Source organism: Medicago truncatula, chromosome 4, assembly GCF_003473485.1.
Source record: "Medicago truncatula cultivar Jemalong A17 chromosome 4, MtrunA17r5.0-ANR, whole genome shotgun sequence".
NCBI classification, from domain to species: Eukaryota; Viridiplantae; Streptophyta; class Magnoliopsida; order Fabales; family Fabaceae; genus Medicago; species Medicago truncatula.
In genome coordinates, this window is record NC_053045.1 from 379894 (window position 1) to 399790 (window position 19897).

General features: G+C 32.9%; 1 long non-coding RNA gene across 1 annotated transcript; it reads right to left on the reverse strand.

The window, feature by feature from the left end:
* Positions 1 to 11623: 11623 nt before the first annotated feature.
* Positions 11624 to 17514, reverse strand: LOC11425090 (uncharacterized). The gene is made up of 3 exons (XR_003010940.2): positions 17115 to 17514; positions 12346 to 12495; positions 11624 to 12044 (listed from the first exon to the last, which is right to left on the reverse strand). It is a non-coding gene; the product is annotated as an uncharacterized lncRNA (long non-coding RNA).
* Positions 17515 to 19897: the final 2383 nt, after the last annotated feature.

Consider the following 19897-nt stretch of genomic DNA (forward strand, 5'->3'; position numbering starts at 1 on the left):
TAGCTACTAAATTACACCAGAATCAAAATTAAACAATTGTTAAAACGAAAATTTAACCAATAAAAATTTCCCAAACATAATATTTAAGATTCCTCCTTGGAGGGTGGTTCTGCATAAAGTGATCAAACCTTAACTCATCAGCTCTCCCTTGAACTTGTTGCCCTTGCATCGCATTCGCACTCACTTGTGCCAATGCCTGAGCCATCGCATTAGCAATTGCAACATCGTTACTTTCCAGACATCTCAGCACTACACACAAACCACAACCAACTAATAAGAACAAAAGAACAAGTATCAAAAGTATTCTGATAGTATTCACATACAAACAGGAAAACATCCAAATTTTGGCCCAGACTAGAACGACATGACTCTGATACCAACTTGTAACACCCTCAAACCCCATATGCAATACTTAATAATAATAATTCAACAGATAAATACAAGGTTCAAGGTGATATGTCTTCAATAATCCCAAAAACATGCATAATTCATTTTCATAATTATAAAACAGTCGCAACAGATTCATAAAGTAAAACAACATAAAACAAACATCTCAAGGTACATGATCATACACATAAGGGTTTCTCATAAATAATCCAACAAATGAAAATAAACAAAATCCCGACAGAGTCCTAAATCATAGCCTACAACTTGACTCGAAAAGCAAGCGAGGTAGCATCAAGCTATCCCCGGGTACTCACGACGATCACGCGTCCTCAATCCTGCACGTCTACACCACCCAAACGAATGGCATTGGCGGAAACCCGTAAAAGGGTGAGAAATACTCAACAAAGAAAATCATGAACATAAGCATAGATTCAAGACAACAAATATCATATAGTCAACAATTCAATATCTCAGGTAATATTCTCATTTAAATAGGCATATCAATTCTCAAATTATAGATCCAAGATATATCAAATCTTTACATCATCACCTTATCATCAAATCATTTCACGTTGTTAACAATTCAACACCATCATTACAAGTACACAAAGATCACCAAATGTTCACATAATCATGTACACATCATCACATATAATCACATAATTGAATACATGACTCTCATATCAATCCATATGCATGCTATGTTATAGACACGATTCTACATGCAGGTGTACCATTTTTGGATGTTGGAGTTCTATTATCGATTGATCTCATCGTCACTTATAGTCACTTAACATCATCACTTGGACTTGACCATGCATGCATGATCATATGACTCAACAATGTATATATGCATACACTATAACACACGTCATCAACATCGTCACTTTATACATATATATTTTCATCGTCACTAGTCAACATCATCATTTTTCATCATCACTTTATATATGTATACTCGTCATAAAAAATCACCATCATCACTAATTATCATCATCAAGATCATCCTCATAATCATCATTATAATCATTATAAAACATATACTTTATAAAGTAGGTAACATCACTTCATTTAGCAAAACTAGCCTTTGAAACGATTAATCATTTACGCCTAGCTAATCCACATTTCAAGTATACATATCATAGCAAAATTAATCATCATTCGTCATCCCATCAATATCACGTAGTCATTTTCAAATTATCATAGCATATATCGTTAATTTCCAAAGTCCGTCTATTTTCTACATTTGTCAAAGTTCGTTTATTTTCACAATTTCAAAACATTCAATCCAATTCCAACCTAAGCTAGGTTAAACCAATTGTAAGTACTCAAAACAGGAGGATTATATAGCAGATTAAAAGAAATTACCCATTATATTTGGCTTTGATGTGAAATGGTTTCATTATGGTGGTGGTGATAATAGATGGTGGTGATATGGGTGGTGGTGATGATGATATGTGTAATGATGATGAACTCGCTTTCTTTGAAAAGGTTGCCACTTGGTATACTGAGGAATCACCGAGAAAATATTTTTTCGCCGAACATGAGGAACCCGGAATCATTACATTGTGCGTCGGAACCGACTGTTTGGTTTATCGCTTAAATAGAGGTGTTAAGATCCCAAAGTAGTTTGGTCAGATGTTGTTTATGGATACAAACAATATGTTTGTCGGACGGAATGTTAAAAGAAATTTACATAAGATGTTAGGTTTTCTTGCTGAAGGGGTTGTTGGTCTCGATCAGTTCAAACCTGGAAGTGGATATGAGAGTATAAGGAATTATTCAGAGGCCATTGATGTTCATGACTGTGTTGGAAACATCCCCTTTAACTTCCCTCATGTTGGAGCAGCAATGCAAATTTGAATGAAAGGCATATTCAATCTCTTACGGTTACTTCTTACTTGTCCTGCAATATTGGGAACAGTTTCATTGGGCCATAGATCGATGGATGTTTTGCTTTGCTTTTTTTACCACTTGATTTGAATCTCTTAGTAGTATCAATCATTTAAATTGCTGTGTTAATTAGATTTTATGTTATCTGATGATTTGGTTTGGTTTGTTTGTTTGGATCGTTTAGTTTGTTTTGAGTTTGTATTTCTTGTTAGACAAAAAAATTACCACTTGCATTGTGTGTTTGCATGTGATGTTGTATTTGTTGTTTTATTTTTGTTGGACGTCCTATCATTGTTGGTTTATTTATTTGATTGTAATGGTAATTAGAATTAGGGGAGGGTACCTAGTCGTGGGAGTGTTGTTTAATGGTGATGAGGAGGGGAGGGTAAAATGGGAGCGGTAAGTTTATTTTCCCTTTGTGATAATAATAATGTAAGGAGTAAATTTTTTGTGCATTATAGAAACGCTGGTAAGATGCATGGGATAGTTGGATCATCATATCAATTTAACAATATCAATTATTCAGCGATCCATGTTAATGCACTCTTTATTGGAACCCTTTGGATTTATAACATAAGTGTAACAGAATTTTTGTTAGAATATTAAATGTATCTAATTGTTTTCTTTTTCCTAGCTGGACACCGGTTGTGTATAAATCATGTCTTGTACAATTATCACATGTTGTGCAATTATTTGTTGCCGTATCACAATGGAATTGTATGTTGAGAAGTGAGATCTAATGAGATAGAATACAAGTTTAAAAACTATACATTATGAAAAATTGTGAAATTTAGTTCAACTTCTAAATGAATTTTATGGTCTATTGTTGCTAAATTCATGGGATATATTGGGTGTTGCTTTTTTACTAATACTATTTATTAGGTGTATAATATGTCCTGGATTGTGTTTAGTTTGACTCGAATATTTCAACTTGTTTTGTCTAAAAGTGAAATTGATTCATAAACTCATTCGTATGTTCATTTAAGCACATATTTCTTTTGCCTCCTTTAATTAAGCTCATGAATATAAACGAATCTCGGCTTCTCAAATATAATTTGCTACTAGGAGTGAAAACCAAAAAAAATAGAGGAAGGTATTTCCATCGGTACCACTTGCATTGTGTGTTTGCATGTGTTAATTAGATTTTATGTTATCTGATGATTTGGTTTGGTTTGTTTGTTTGGATCGTTTAGTTTGTTTTGAGTTTGTATTTCTTGTTAGACAAAAAAATTACCACTTTCATTGTGTGTTTGCATGTGATGTTTTATATTTGTTGTATTTGTACCAATTCATACAAAAAATTAATAAAACGTGAATTCTGAAACTCGTATTACTCAACATTGAATCTCCTAGGTTCATTTTTGCTTATATTTTTAAATTCGCCACTAGGCTCTAATATTTGGAATAGCCGAATTGGCAAGCATGCGTTTGCTGGCAAGTTCAAAACGTTAGACTCTGCTATCTGAAATTATCGTGGACCGATGGTATGACCTAGATCAAATAACCAAGGTCATTCATATAAAGTCTATGAGATGTACATATAAAAAACACTACAACCATTGCCAAACACATGATGATATGGAGTTATTTGGTAACACTCCAAAGAAACCAAATATTGTGGATCTTAGTTTGCACATTTAGTTATCAGTTTTGAATTAATTGAATTGGCAATTTTACTTTAGGGTTTATGTGCATGTTGTATAATAATTTCCCTACTCTCATTTCTACATGTTATAATATATATCATCAAATCACCTACAAATTTTTCAACCCCGTTCTCTCTTCATTTCTTTCTTTAGAAAACCAAAACCACACTCTTCTTCACTCTCTTTCTCTCTCCTTGTTCTCTCATTTCTCTCTGCATGTTATAGCATCCAATCAACTACAAATTTTCCAAACCCTCTCTCACTCTCTCTCTCTCTCTCTCTCTCTCTCTCTCTCTCTCTCAAAAATCAAAACCTTGCTCTTTCTCTCTCAATTTCTTGATTTTCTTGTTTCTCTCTCTTCATTTCATATCAACGCAATGAACCAACTTTTGATTCAAACCACTCTTAGAGCAATTGCCACAAATTTTCGTATGTACAGAGTGAAACTAGATAATACATATATCTTCACAACAGTCACGTCTGATAGAGGTATGGCTACACGATCGTTAGAATATCGTATGGTAGAAACTCTGAAAAAGGAAATAGAGAAATCAAAACAGGAGGATTATATAGCAGATGAAAAGAAATTACCCATTATATTTGGCTTGGATGTGAAATGGTTTCATTATGGTGGTGGTGATATAAATAGTGGTGATATGGGTGGTGGTGATGATGATGATATGTGTAATGATGATGAACTCGCTTTCTTTGTAAAGGTTGCCACTTGGTATACTGAGGAGTCATAGAGAAAATATTTTGTCGCCAAACATGAGGAACCCGGAATCATTACATTGTGCGTCGGAACCGACTGTTTGGTTTATCGCTTAAATAGAGGTGTTAAGATCCCAAAGCAGTTTGGTCAGATGTTGTTTATGGATACAAACAATATGTTTGTCGGACGGAATGTTAAAAGAAATTTACATAAGATGTAAGGTTTTCTTGCTGAAGGGGTTCTTGGTCTCGATCAGTTCAAACCTGGAAGTGGATATGAGAGTATAAGGAATTATTTAGAGGCCATTGATGTTCGTGACTGTGTTGGAAACAGCACCTTTAACTTCCCTCATGTTGGAGCAGCAATGCAGATTTGAATGAAAGGCATATTCAATCTCTTACGGTTACTTCTTACTTGTCCTGCAATATTGGGAACAGTTTCATTGGGCCATAGACCGATGGATGTTTTGCTTTACTTTTTTTTACCACTTGATTTGAATCTCTTAGTAGTATCAATCATTTAAATTGATGTGTTAATTAGATTTTATGTTATCTGATGGTTTGGTTTGATCTGTTTGTTTGGATCGTTTAGTTTGTTTTGAATTTGTATTTTTTGTTAGACATAAAAATTACCACTTGCATTGTGTGTTTGTATATGATGTTGTATTTGTAATTTTATTTGTGTTGGACGTCCTATCATTGTTGGTTTATTTATTTGATTGTAATGGTAATTAGAATTAGGGGAGGGTACCTAGTCGTGGGAGTGTTGTTTAATGGTGATGAGGAGGGGAGAGGTAAGTTTCTTTTCCCTTTGTGATAATAGTAATGTAAGGAGTAAATTTTTTGTGCATTATAGAAATGCTGGTAAGATGCATGTGATAGTTGGATCATCATATCAATTTAACCATATCAATTATTCAGCGATCCATGTTAATGCATTCTTTATTGGAACCCTTTAAATTTATATCATAAGTGTAACAAAATTTTTGTTAGAATATTCAATGTATCTAATTGTTTTCTTCTTCCTAGCTAGACACCGGTTGTGTATAAATCATGTCTTGTGCAATTATCACATGTTGTGCAATTATTTGTTGTCGTATCATAGTGGAATTGTATGCTGAGAAGTGAGATCTAATGAGATACAATACAAGTTTAAAAACTATACATTATGAAAAATTGTGAAATTTAGTTCAACTTCTAAATGAATTCTATGGTCTACTGTTGCTGAATTCATGGGATATATGGGGTGTTGCTTTTTTACTAATACTATTTATTAGGTGTATAATATGTCCTGGATTGTATTTAGTTAGACTCGAATATTTCAACTTGTTTTGTCTAAAAGTGAAATTGATTCATAAACTCATTCGTATGTTCATTTAAGCACATATTTCTTTTGCCTCCTTTAATTAAGCTCATGAATATAAACAAATCTCGGCTTCTCAAATATAATTTGCTACTAGGAGTGAAAACCAAAAAAAATAGAGGAAAGTATTTCCATCGGTACCAATTCATACAAAAAATTATAATAAACGTGAATTCTGAAACTCATATTACTCAACATTGGATCTCTTAGGTTCATTTTTGCTTATATTTTTAGATTCGCCACTAGGCTCTAATATCTGGAATAGCCGAATTGGCAGGCATGTGTTTGATGGGAAGTTCAAAACATTAGACTCTGCTATCTGAAATTATCGTAGACCGATGGTATGACCTAGATCACATAACCAAGGTCATTCATATAAAGTCTATGAGATGTACATATAAAAAACACTACAACCATTGCCAAACAGATGATGATATGGAGTTATTTGGTAACACTCCAAAGAAACCAAATATTGTGGATCTTAGTTTGGACATTTAGTTATTGTAACACTCCGTTTTCCCAACGTAAAAATTTCATTTAATTAATCAGAGTAATTCACAAAAATGGAATGTCACACTTCTTTTCTTAAAATCATAAACGGAATAATTAACTAATTATCCTTCAAAATTCAATAACATAATATTTAATACTTCGCAGCGGAATTTATTCGAACATCTAAAATAATTTTGGCACGAAGGCCTCATCAAAGTATCTCATAAAAATCCAATTAACTACTTAATCATGTAAATTCATAAGCAATATGTAAGGAATAGAAAAGCATGCAACAAACTCATCTCGTTACGTATCAGAGCACCTAAAGACACACATGAGAGATAATCCACTTACGACAGCAATCTAACATCAACTTAAACTCGATCACCTGCAAGTTACTCATACGAAGAGCAACATTTCCAAGCAGAAGGGGTGAGATTTCACAAAACAATAATATCAAGCATATAATTCAGTAATTATATTTAACAACATAAATAACTTCATCTATTAGTAATAATAATCATTTATGTAATGATTCTTAATAACTCAACCAACTTCTAATTATCATTAACTTCATATTCATCACATTGTAAACTTCATCATATAGCACATAATAACCAAATCATAACCAACATAGATCATCACATCATAAATATCATCTTTAACACACAACATAATCATCATCTCATAATAACTTAGACCACACAACATAATCATCACTTAATAATAATAATAATCATATACAACATAACATAATCATCATCTTATAATGATATAAACAACACATATTCATCATCTTATAATAATACAACAACACATATTCATCATCTTATAATAATATAACAGCAACATATTCATCATCTCATCATAATATAACAACACATATTCATCATCTCATAATAACTTAAAAACAACATATTCATCATCTCGTCATAATATAACAACACATATTTATCATCTCATAATAACTTAAACAACAACATATTCATCATCTCGTCATAATATAACAACACATATTTATCATTTCATAATAACTTAAACAACAACGATTAATAAATATTAATATTTCACTTAGTTCTTTATGAACAACTTATTGACAAATGACAACTTAACGACAACAACAACGCAACTTCAACTTCTTAATCATGCATGTGGTACCAACCAGGGCATCAAGCCCCCAACATATTGAGTGTAAATAGGCTCACAGAGCATCAAGCTCTCTCCCTTCACATATTATGTATAAATATACATTACAGAGCATCAAGCCCTCACCCAACGTAAATGAGTATGCAATGGACTCAATATCTTAACAACTTAACAGCTTAGACATCTCTTATGACTCCAATAATTTGGATCAACATCTTACAACTTAAACCAACATTAGCATCTTAATGATATTAATACATCACATCAGCAAGGCAACACCATCAAATAATTTACAGCAAGTCAACATCAACAATAATCATCTAATACAACCATTATAACTTCATATCAACGTCTTTCACAATATATAAATATTCTCACATTAATCATCAAAGTAAATCAACATCTTAAAACATCATATATACATATAACACTTCATCAATCATGGACAATATTGTATTCACAACATATACTAATTCATCAATCATAAACAACATCATACTCATAAACATATACATTCATATAACACTTCATCAATCATGAACAATATCGTATTCACAAACATATACATACATATACTAATTCATCAATCATATTCAATTATTCACTGTGACCTACGTGCAGTAATTTGACCATAAATCAAGTTCTATAAATCGTTTTGAAGTCAAACTAACGACATTAGAAAGCTAACATCCATACCTACAACTTTCGTGTTTACACCTAAGACTAATTTTGTATCAATCAATACCAGTTTTCATTTCAAATTCAGACAAAGTTGTGCTGAAATTCATAAAAAATCACTATGACCTACGTGCAGTAATTTGACCATAACTCAAGTTCTATAAATCTTTTTGATGTCAGACCAACGGCATTAGAAAGCTAACATCCATACCTACAACTTTAGTGTTTACACCTAAGACCAATTCTGTACCAATCAATACCAGTTTTCATTTCAAATTCGGACAAAGTTGTGCTGATATTCATAAAAATTCACTGTGACCTACGTGCAGTAATTTGACCATAACTCAAATTCTATAAATCTTTTTGACGTCAGACCAACGACATTAGAAAGCTAACATCCATACCTACAACTTTCGGGTTTACACCTAAGACCAATTCTATACAAATCAATACCACATTTCATTTCAAATTCGGGGCAGAGATGAAAAGAAAAATCATAAAAAGCAACATATATTATTCAACTTCACTTTCATTCAAAATCATCACAATCATCACTCTTAACCCTAATTCTCAAATTCTCAAAAACTAAACCTACAACATGTTAAATACAATTTTCAGAATCATAGACTCAAGATTATTGAATGTTAGTCCCACCCTTACCTTAGAGATTGACAGCAAGGTTCTACAGACTTCTCATTCTCTGACTCTTCTCTTCTCTTTGTTTTCTCCCAAATGGTTTTCACGTAAAAACTATTCTAACCTAATTTCTCCTCTTTTATATCACTAACCACTTCTCTTAATTCTACTTAAGCCCACTAAACTTCTTTAATTTCTAATTCAGCCCCCCAAGTCTACTTATTCTATTATTTAATCATATTCTAATAAATAATAAAATAAAACCACTTAATAAAATATCAACATACCACATAATCAAATAATTCATATAATTCGACTCTATCTCATTAAAATAATTAAATAAACAAATATAGGCTACTAATTTATATATCAACACATAACAAAATATCACTTATCAAATAAGTTAATTAAATTCTAGAAGAACGGACTCTAAACTCAAATAAATAAATAAATAAAACAAATAATTCAAAGAGGGCGTTACAGATATCAGTTTTGAATTAATTGAATTGGCAATTTTACTTTAGGGTTTATGTGCATGTTGTATAATAATTCCCCTACTCTCATTTCTACATGTTATAATATATATCATGAAATCACCTACAAATTTTTCAACCCCGGTATCTCTTCATTTCTTTCTTTAGAAAACCAAAACCACACTCTTCTTCACTCTCTTTCTCTCTCCTTGTTCTCTCATTTCTCTCTGCATGTTATAGCATCCAATCACCTACAAATTTTCCAACCTCTCTCTCTCTCTCTCTCTCTCTCTCTCTCTCTTTCAAAAATTAAAACCTCGCTCTTTCTCTCTCAATTTCTTGATTTTCTTGTTTCTCTCTCTTCATTTCATATCAACCCAATGAACCAACTTTTGATTCAAACCACTCTTAGAGCAACCACCACCAATTTTCGTATATACAGAGCGAAACTAGATAATACAGATATCTTCACAACAGTCACATCTGATAGAGGTATGGCTACACGATGGTTAGAATATCGTATGGTAGAAACTCTGAAAAAGGAAATAGAGAAATCAAGACAGGAGGATTATATAGCAGATGAAAAGAAATTACCCATTATATTTGGCTTGGATTTGAAATGGTTTCATTATTGTGGTGGTGATATAGATGGTGGTGATATGGGTGGTGGTGATGATGATAATGATATGTGTAATGATGATGAACTCGCTTTCTTTGAAAAGGTTGCCACTTGGTATACTGAAGAGTCACCGAGAAAATATTTTGTCGCCGAACATGAGGAACCCGGAATCATTACATTGTGCGTCGGAACCGACTGTTTGGTTTATCGCTTAAATAGAGGTGTTAAGATCCCAAAGCAGTTTGGTCAGATGTTGTTTATGGATACACACAATATGTTTGTCAGACGGAATGTTAAAAGAAATTTACATAAGATGGAAGGTTTTCTTGCTGGGAGTGCTGTTTAATGGTGATGAGGAGGGTAGGGTAAAATGGGAGCGGTAAGTTTCTTTTCCCTTTGTGATAATAGTAATGTAAGGAGTAAAATTTTTGTGCATTATAGAAATGCTGGTAAGATGCATGGGATAGTTGGATCATCATATATATATATATATATTTAACCATATCAATTATTCAGCGATCCATGTTAATGTACTCTTTATTGGAACCCTTTAGATTTATAACATAAGTGTAACAGAATTTTTGTTAGAATATTCAATATATCTAGTTGTTTTCTTTTTCCTAGCTAGACACCGGTTGTGTATAAATCATCTTGTGCAATTATCACATGTTGTGCAATTATTTGTTGTCGTATCACAGTGGAATTGTATGATGAGAAGTGAGATCTAATGAGATACAATACAAGTTTAAAAACTATACATTATCAAAAATTGTGAAATTTAGTTCAATTTCTAAATGAATTCTATGGTTTATTGTTGCTGAACTCATGGGATATATGGGATGTTGCTTTTTTACTAATACTATTTATTAGGTGTATAATATGTCCTGAAGAGTGAAAACCAAAAAAAAAATAGAGGAAGGTATTTCCATCGGTACCAATTCATACAAAAAATTAATAAAACGTGAATTTTGAAACTCATATTACTGAACATTGAATCTCCTAGGTTTATTTTTGCTTATATTTTTAGATTCGCCACTAGGCTCTAATATCTGGAATAGCCGAATTGGCAAGCATGTGTTTGATGGCAAGTTCAGAACATTAGACTCTGCTATCTGAAATTATCGTAGACCGATGGGATGACCTAGATCACATAACCAAGGTCATTCATATAAAGTCTATGAGATGTACATATAACAAACACTACACACCATTGCCAAACACATGATGATATGGCGTTATTTGGTAACACTCCAAAGAAATCATATATTGTGGCATTCATCTTAGTTTGCACATTTAGTTATCAGTTTTGAATTAATTGAATTGGCAATTTTACTTTAGGGTTTACGTGCATTTTGTATAAACAGATACTACTCCAGAGTTTTATTGTTGGTCTTAATCCAATTACAGATATAATTTTTCAATTTTCAATTCAATATAGAAATTGTATTTAAATAAAAATAAAAATAGAACGATTTGCAAAAAAATTTAAAAACCCTATATACACTCCTTTCCTCCTCTAATGGTCAGTCACTTCTTTCAAAGAAAGTCACGAGGAGGCTTGGAACAGACTAGTCAAATGCCAAAAATTACCTTGCAAAACTTAATTAAGCCAAGTCTTCAAAGTGATCTCTACATCAAGCCTCAAATGAATCATAACGGAATACAAACACCAAAAAATGGTCATTTGCTTGAAAAATTACAAAGTTTCACCTTGCATATTTGATTAAATCGGTAAGTGGTTGTGCAAAAAAAATTATAACTCAAGAGTATCATGACTTTATGTGTTTCAATTTTGTAACCTTCTCAAAATCCAGAGGATGGAAGTTTCTTTCTACCTCCCAAGCCAACTGTTACATACAATTAAATGTCGACTTTGCACCTTTTTCATCGGTGACTTCTCTAGGGAAATGAATGTGGACCTAGAATAAGCCGTAGTTAGGAGAAAACAGTCGCATATCCAAGCCCAGGCGATCCACCCATATCATCTTAGCTTCTGAGTCCTACAATGGGAAATCAAATGCATTAAAAGTTAACACAACAAAACTAACTTATTGGTCCCCAATATTGTTTTGAAGTCACGTTTCTATTTAGCAGTCATATACATCAAGTAATTTCTATCTGGATGTTGCATAAACACGGTTAAATAGCTACATCAGGCGCACTAGTTAAATAACCGGATGATAATGAAATAAAAATGGACAAAATGTTGTTGTTCATGGCATGCATGAGATGAAAGAGAAAAAGCAAGGGTGGTTTAGGCATACAAAATCCACCCAAAAAAACAACAGAAAGGAAAAGTACCTGGAAATTCAAATCAACAAAGACATTACAAAAGCGAGTAATGTCTTTCATAGTATTGGTGTTAATTTCAACGAGTAAATTCTCAGCAAACTCTCGAAGGGGGTCAGGTTGAGCATTTTTGTAGTCTAAAGAGGTGAACCACACACCGTCCTGAAAAATACAGCCATAGTCAATTTTATATCAAAAACCACCAACTTGCAAGGTTAATAAGCAACGCAACCGGGTCAAGTCCCCGCCTCCTGGACTGGAAGTCATCCAAACTAATGACGATTAATCACAATCACAAGTTTGACTAAACTAATGACGCCAACAATTTCATGTGAATTGTGGTCATTCATTCGTTGTTCGTGTACCAACGAGCTACTTCGGAGTTCATCTGCATTCATGGAATCTAAATCATGAGATTATTCAATAGAACACACTACATAATCGTACATGGAGGTTATTGAGCGAAGAATCTTTTCGACAACGGTAAGATTCGACATTTGGTCACTATACATTCTTAATCTTGTTTACAATTGTGAGAGTTCGAGCAAAATAGTCATTAATTGATTCTCCATTCTTCATCTGTAAAATCTACCAGTCACGTCACAGGGCCTGAAGTTGAGCTCGCTTCCCTCTAGCAGTGACTTGGTATTACTTTTTCAAGGAACCTGATCTCCTTCGATGTCTCGTTTTTTAAAATTATTTCAAGCACAACTCGATCAATTGCTTGAAAGAGGTGACTTTTTGCCTTAAAAATCTTACAACTTTAGCTCATCCAATGTTTTCTTCTCGTTCTCAGTCAATACAACACCGACAGCTTGTTGAGGAATCCCTGGATATATAAGATTCCAATACTCCTTTGACCTCAAAAAATTCTCCGTGAGCATTGCCCAATTATCATAATGTTCACCCGGTTTTGGAATTGTAGGTTGCACGGAGTTGCTAATCCCTGGTTGTAGTCATGATTGAAGTATGCTGCTTCTATTTACTGCTACACACCTAGCTATGATGCTAGATGTTAACACATAAAACAAATTGGAAAGGAAAATGCTTTGTTTTCACTTATTGAATGAAAAGGTCAAGTTTATAGACTTAGCACTACAACTGACTGGCTACAAAATAGGAAACTAACCCACACACATCCTAAACAACACCCGTTTCATTTGGCAAAAAGTTCGTCAATAAATATAAATCTTTTTTTTTTTTTTTAAATGCATTTATTTAAATTTTTTTCCAAAGATAACCATAAGTAATACTACTGAATTCGTTTGAAATATGAAAAATCAAAATTGAACTACAAATGACAAAATAGTAATATTTCCACACAAAATGGACGCATTAGTTATGCTACAAACTTTTTGTAATATATGTGAAATTTGTAATGGAGACTTAATCTTTGTTTGCGAGTTTGAAGGGAAAGGGAGGGAAAGGACTAAGCAAGTGGAAGAAATAGAGGAAAATAGGAGAGAAGGGCTTTGGGGTTAATTTTTCTTCATAATACAAAACCCTCCTCATTTGGGGGAGCTCAAAATTATATTGAAGGAGGGTTTTGGGGGTTCATATGAATTCTTCAAATTTAATTTATGTTGTTATAATATTTTTAAAATTAAAAATATAGTAATCATATGCATTAATTTATCATTCTCTAAAAAAACTACTCTTTTAAAATTTTTGAAAGATTTCTCAATTTTTTCTAATATTTTCCACCCTCCCAAACCTAATTTCCTTCCCTTCCCCTCCCCTCCAAACTCCCAAACAAAGCTTTACATTTAGGGAGGGAAGAAGTAATGTTTTTTAATGTGTGTAAAATAAACAAGTGTGTCACTCATTGTAGAAGGGATAAAATAAATATTTGTCATGATATGATTTCAACTTGAATAATTGATATCGTGAAAACTAGTTACTATTGTAAGAACTAATAGTTGAAGCTCCTGCTGTGAATTCATAACATAAAGCACAACGAGTACTAGGAGTAGGAAGTACATAAAATAAAAAATACCCAACATAAAAGGTTTTATAGAAAAATAAGTAGAACAAAACAGAAAGAGTTTAGAAATCACATAGCCAAACAAAACTTGAGAAAGCAATAAATCGAAACAACAAACGCTGCCACCTGCCAAATTATTTGACATCTACATTCCCCTATGTATGTAGCATGACTCACAATTCAGCAAAACCATCCCCACATTCTTTTTGCATATGGTACTGCCTCTGCAAGTGAGGCTTTTGTCGACTCAACTCATTAAAATATGTCTTGAGAACTTATACAATTAATTCAATATCAAATATTAATCTTTTATATTCACTTGCTTATAGACTTCGATGGCATTTCTCTAAGAAAAAGGTGAAGTCTCATGAAAAAGTTGTGTCCCTTTCTAATATTGCAGGCATATATAATCACATTAAGACATACATCAGAACATGTGCACAAAAGTATGTGTATTAGTTGGAGAATATGTTAAAACAACTATGCAACCTCATGAAACATATTTTAAATGCCATCGAAGTCTATAAGCAAGTGAATATAAAAGATTAATATTTGATATTGAATTAATTGTATAAATTCTCAAGTGTCCATTATTTAGAATGTTGACGGTGCAAGTTCCCCTGCAAGTATTCTCCAATAAAAAAATATATATATATATTCACAAAAAAAAGCCCAACAGGCCCACTGCAAGTTCCCCTGAGAATTAAAGATAGTTGTAGCAGAGTGAAGGTAATTACAGACTAGAATGCTCCTCTCCAAACTGAATTCCAATTAACAAAATAGAATGCCCCTCTCTACTCCCTATTCTCTATTTATTTGCTATCCCTATTACCATTAAGCTGGGATTTACCAATAACATTTTATTCTTTAATCTATTACAATATAAAATTCAGTATTTACATATAGAATCAATTCAAAAGTTTGGTATGGAAATTTAAAACAAAGATTCTCTAATTCATTTTAACTAATGTGCATTGAAACACTATACATTTATCATTTGTGCATTCAATACCATTTGCACATTCAATACGACTCAAATCTGTTGAATCTAGAGAAACTAGAGAATTTGAGAGAAACAAAAATTGTATTAATTGTTTGAATGAATTATATTGTGTGAGGCTGTACTGCTGTAGTCATATACTTGAGCCAGTTAGTTAGTTGCAATCCTCTAAGTGTGAGGCTGTAGTCATATACTTGAGTCAGTTAGTTAGTTGCAATCCTCTAACCGACTCAACACGTATTTAGGGAGAGGGAACTAACAACCTAACTAACTCAGAAGCTTTTATAGAGAACTTTAAACTAGTTGACTTGGTACAACTCTAGCATTCTCCCTTACAGGTGGAGGGTGTCTCGACCAAGCTAAACTTTTCACAAAGAGAGCAAAACCTGGCAGCTGAAAGAGGCTTGGTAAGAGCATCATCCCACTGGTCTTGAGGATGGACATGGAAAACAATTAAACTTTTGTTGAGTACTTTCTCTCAAAAAATATCAAACTCCATATGTTTTGTACGACTGTGCAGAATTGGATAATGAGCTAGATAAACGGTGCAAAGATTATCACAAAGAATCTTAGGTGTTTTGAATTTGCACTCCAGCTTAGTAAGAATTAAGAAGTGAATGAATTTAGAGCATTTCTGCTGAGAGATTAGCTAAACTCCTATACTCCGCCTTGGCACTGGAGTGTGCTATACCAGGGTCTGCTTCTTTGACCACCAAGAAACTGGATTAGGACCCAAGGTAAATGCAGGCCCATGCAGCATCATAAAAGCCAGTTGAGGAGAGGGGCTGATGCACAGGAGCTAACTGCAGAAGTAAACCACTTGAGCATGCCACAAATTATAACTAGTGTGTGAAACACGTGCATAATTATTTGAACTCGATGCATCAACTGTTATTCCATATTGCAATAAGTACGAACACAAGAATTTTATCCAAGTTATATAATACAAGGTAAAGCGATGAATAACATTACAATTTAAACTTAGGCCATATAATACACAAACCGATGAGCAAATACACATTTGTAAATTGACATTTAAAAGAAGTAAATTAACTTTCTCGAAGAAGTAAATTTGTAAACAAAAACTTCTTACATTTTAGAATTCAAACATCAGGAAAGCTTTTCCAGAATACTAGTCAATGATGCATCCATGGCGTAAAAAGAGTTCCCTCTTTTTGTCATGGGAAAGATAATGAAGTGGAGCAACTATCTTTCTGAATGATGGCCTTGAAAATACCATTGAGGCTATAATGCACTTTATTACAACCGCTTAAATTGATCTCTCTCAGGTTGTGTGCAGTTTTTCACCACATGCTTCACTCCCATCTTTGTGATACCTTCACAATTTTGCAGTAATAGTTGCAAAAGCCGACAACAACTCTTTGAGATCACATGAAGTGCTTCATAATAGACTCTTGTATCTATTAAGCTCAACACCTCAAGTTTGAGAACTCTAATGTTCATACCATACAACTTCACTCTTGAGCAGTGGGCTAAGTTCAAATGCCTAATCTTAGACCATCTATTTAAAACTCGACAGATACTGTTGTCAGATATGTTATCACAATAGCTCAAACCAATTAGCTGCAAATTCAGGAAAATTGAAGCAAACATTATAAGGTATTCATCTCTTAACCATGAATTGTGAGCCAAATAGAGAGATTTTAATTGAGGATTGAAAACAAAGTCCAACAAGGAGTCAATGAAACATGAAGTAAAAGTCAAGATCATTGGGAAAGTCGGTGGAAAAGGATAAAGAGGTCAATGTTGGTCTCTGAAGGAGAGCAGAAGCAATACCTTGATTGGTTATGTGATAGCTATTAAAGATGATAACCTCGCTTACAGTTTTTGAACAAGTGGAAAAGCAATTAAGTCGCTGGAAAAGCAAGGGGAAACAGTTGGCAATGAGAAATAAGTGAGAGTAATAAATGAAGTTGATCGGAGATATTCAGAGTTGTTAGTTGTTTCAATTGGAAACAAGTGAGAGAGAATCGGAGATTAACTGTTTTGAGACGGCGGAGAGAGATTTCAAGCAGTTGCCTTCCACTGTATAATCAATCATTTTCATCATCAAAATCGACGAATTTCATGTAGCGCCGGTTGTAGTCTCCGTCCTCTTTCAGGGATCTCAGAACAAATTCCCAACAGCCATTGTTTTGTGGATTTGCAGACTTCAAGGGTAATAAGTAGTACTGCTTGCTTCCTTCCTTTTAAATATAGCCAAAACTCAAAATGTATTTAAACCAAATTAAGACCCAATACATTTTGAGTTTCTTATTGGGCTTTTTTTATTTTGAGTCAAAATAGGGTTTCTTTCGCGTCCTATTTTTTTACAAAAATGCTCTTAGAGTTTTTAGATTTTATAATCTCAATTCAGTTTTTCCTTTGTTATGGGATGAACAAAATGAAGTTTTCACTAATTTGGATCTTATAATTCAAAAATCCCAAAAAATTAGGGTAACAGAAAATAGTTCGGATTATATCATCTCAACTGTATCAGCACAAATTATGAGCATGTTTATAACATGGATAGTCATTTTAAAGACCATATTAATATTCTCATAATTTTCATCCTTCTGTTTTGGGTCATTGTTAGTTCTTCTTAGTCAAAAATCCAATTTTCAGACTAATTAATTGGATTGCTACGAAACTTTCCCAGAAACTCACAAAAAAATCAAAGATCAAGACTTCCTTATAAGGGACTTCTTACGGGACTCCTCCCCTCAAAATTCAAAATATCATCGTTTAAACCCATATTTTTAGGATTTTATTTGACATGTTTTTAGCATTTTTTTACTTTGTTTTTTGGTTGTTTTTCAAAGCAAAATTTAAAACTGTTGAAATAGGAGATATTCTTATCGTTGATTATACATAAGCATATTTCGGATTAAAAATCGGAATTAGTAAAATATAATTTCGGATTTTAAAATCCGAAAAACCTCATAAGCATTTTTGTAAATAAAAAATAAAAAATAGGACGTGCGAGAAATCGGTAGGATGAGAAAAGTAATAGTCTAAAACATATGTTAAGAGACTCGGTGGGTTTATTATGGGGCTTTTTTATTCTTCTACAGTGTATTTTATAGAATTTTGCTCTTTACCCAACACAAAACATTCGTGCCCAACTAATTTTTCAAATATACCCGTGGGTTAAGTCACGCACCACTGGCATGTGCGTGAGTTAATCCACGCAGGTTGGCCGGTGGTCTGAGCTCAAGAACACACGTTTTTTGGACGGTGATCAGGTTTTCAACCTTGATTCTACACGTTTTTTACTGCATTTATTGTAGTTATAACATATGTTACCATTCCCACCTATAAATTCCCCTCCAAACTTCCCCATTTTCTCACACCATCTCACATTTTCATTCACTTCCTCACTCTCTCCCCCTATGAATCTCCTTTTCCTTCTTTTTTAGTCTTTATTTTGGTGTAAAAAGAGGTCAGTCTTGGGGTAAAAAGATGATTGTTGAGCAACCTTCTTGGGGTAAAAAGAAGAAAATTTAGTTTTACCCTAGGGTAAAACTAAATGTGCAGATTTAGTTTTACCCCATGAAGGCTGGTTTTCTTGTGGATTTCTTTTAGTTTTACTCCAGGAAGGTAGGTTTTGTTGTGGTTTTTTTTCTTCCGCAGATTTAGTTTTACCCCTTTGTAAATATAATAAGAATTATATTAATAAAATGATATTTTATATCTATTATTTTTGTTGATTTTTGCATTTATTTTATGATTGCGTATTGAATAAAAACTAATTAAACTTAGCGTGAATTCAAATAAAAATTGCGTATTAAATAAATTTGAATAAAATTGTGTATTAATCAAATCAGTTTAACACACGCAGGTGCTAATTGTTGCGTAAGTTAACTAACGCATATATGTACTCTTGCGTGACTTAAGGCACACCACGAGAGTTAACTAAGGCAGGATTAACAATTGCGTTAATTAACTCACGCAGGAGTATTTTGGTCATTTTGGTTGGATGGGAGCAAAACTTGTTGGGAGAAGAACATAATTCTATTTTTTGTGCGTCTTAATTTGATTTTTTTCATACTCAGATTATTATATATGTTATGTTTGGTAACTCCAATAGACATTAAGCTATAGCTTATTGAACTAGTTTATAAACTTGTTTGATAAAATGAAAACATATTTGGTAATAAGCTTTTCTCATTAGCTCATAGCTTCTTTTGAAATGTTATTTCAAGTAGCGTTTGAACTTATAGCTTAATAATTTTTTTGTTATAAAAAAGATAGGCCCGTAATCGTAATGGAATATATGAACTCTATTCAAAGATTATAAACTTGAAGATTATGATTTGCTCAAACATCGGCTTTCTTTGTGGTTGTCAACTGAATTGAATTCCATTACCTTTGGTATTGAAAAGAAAATATGTAGATCTGGTTTGACACCCTCATTAACTTGAATTTGATCGTTTCATTCGTGAGCTTCAAAAGATTAAATGTTATTGATTATGATTTCCAGGAATCTCTTGATCGTCGAATTACCGATCAATGTATCAACAAGTTATCTACATTTCTTCTTAACATGATTGTTTGTTTCCAGCTAATGAACTCATCCT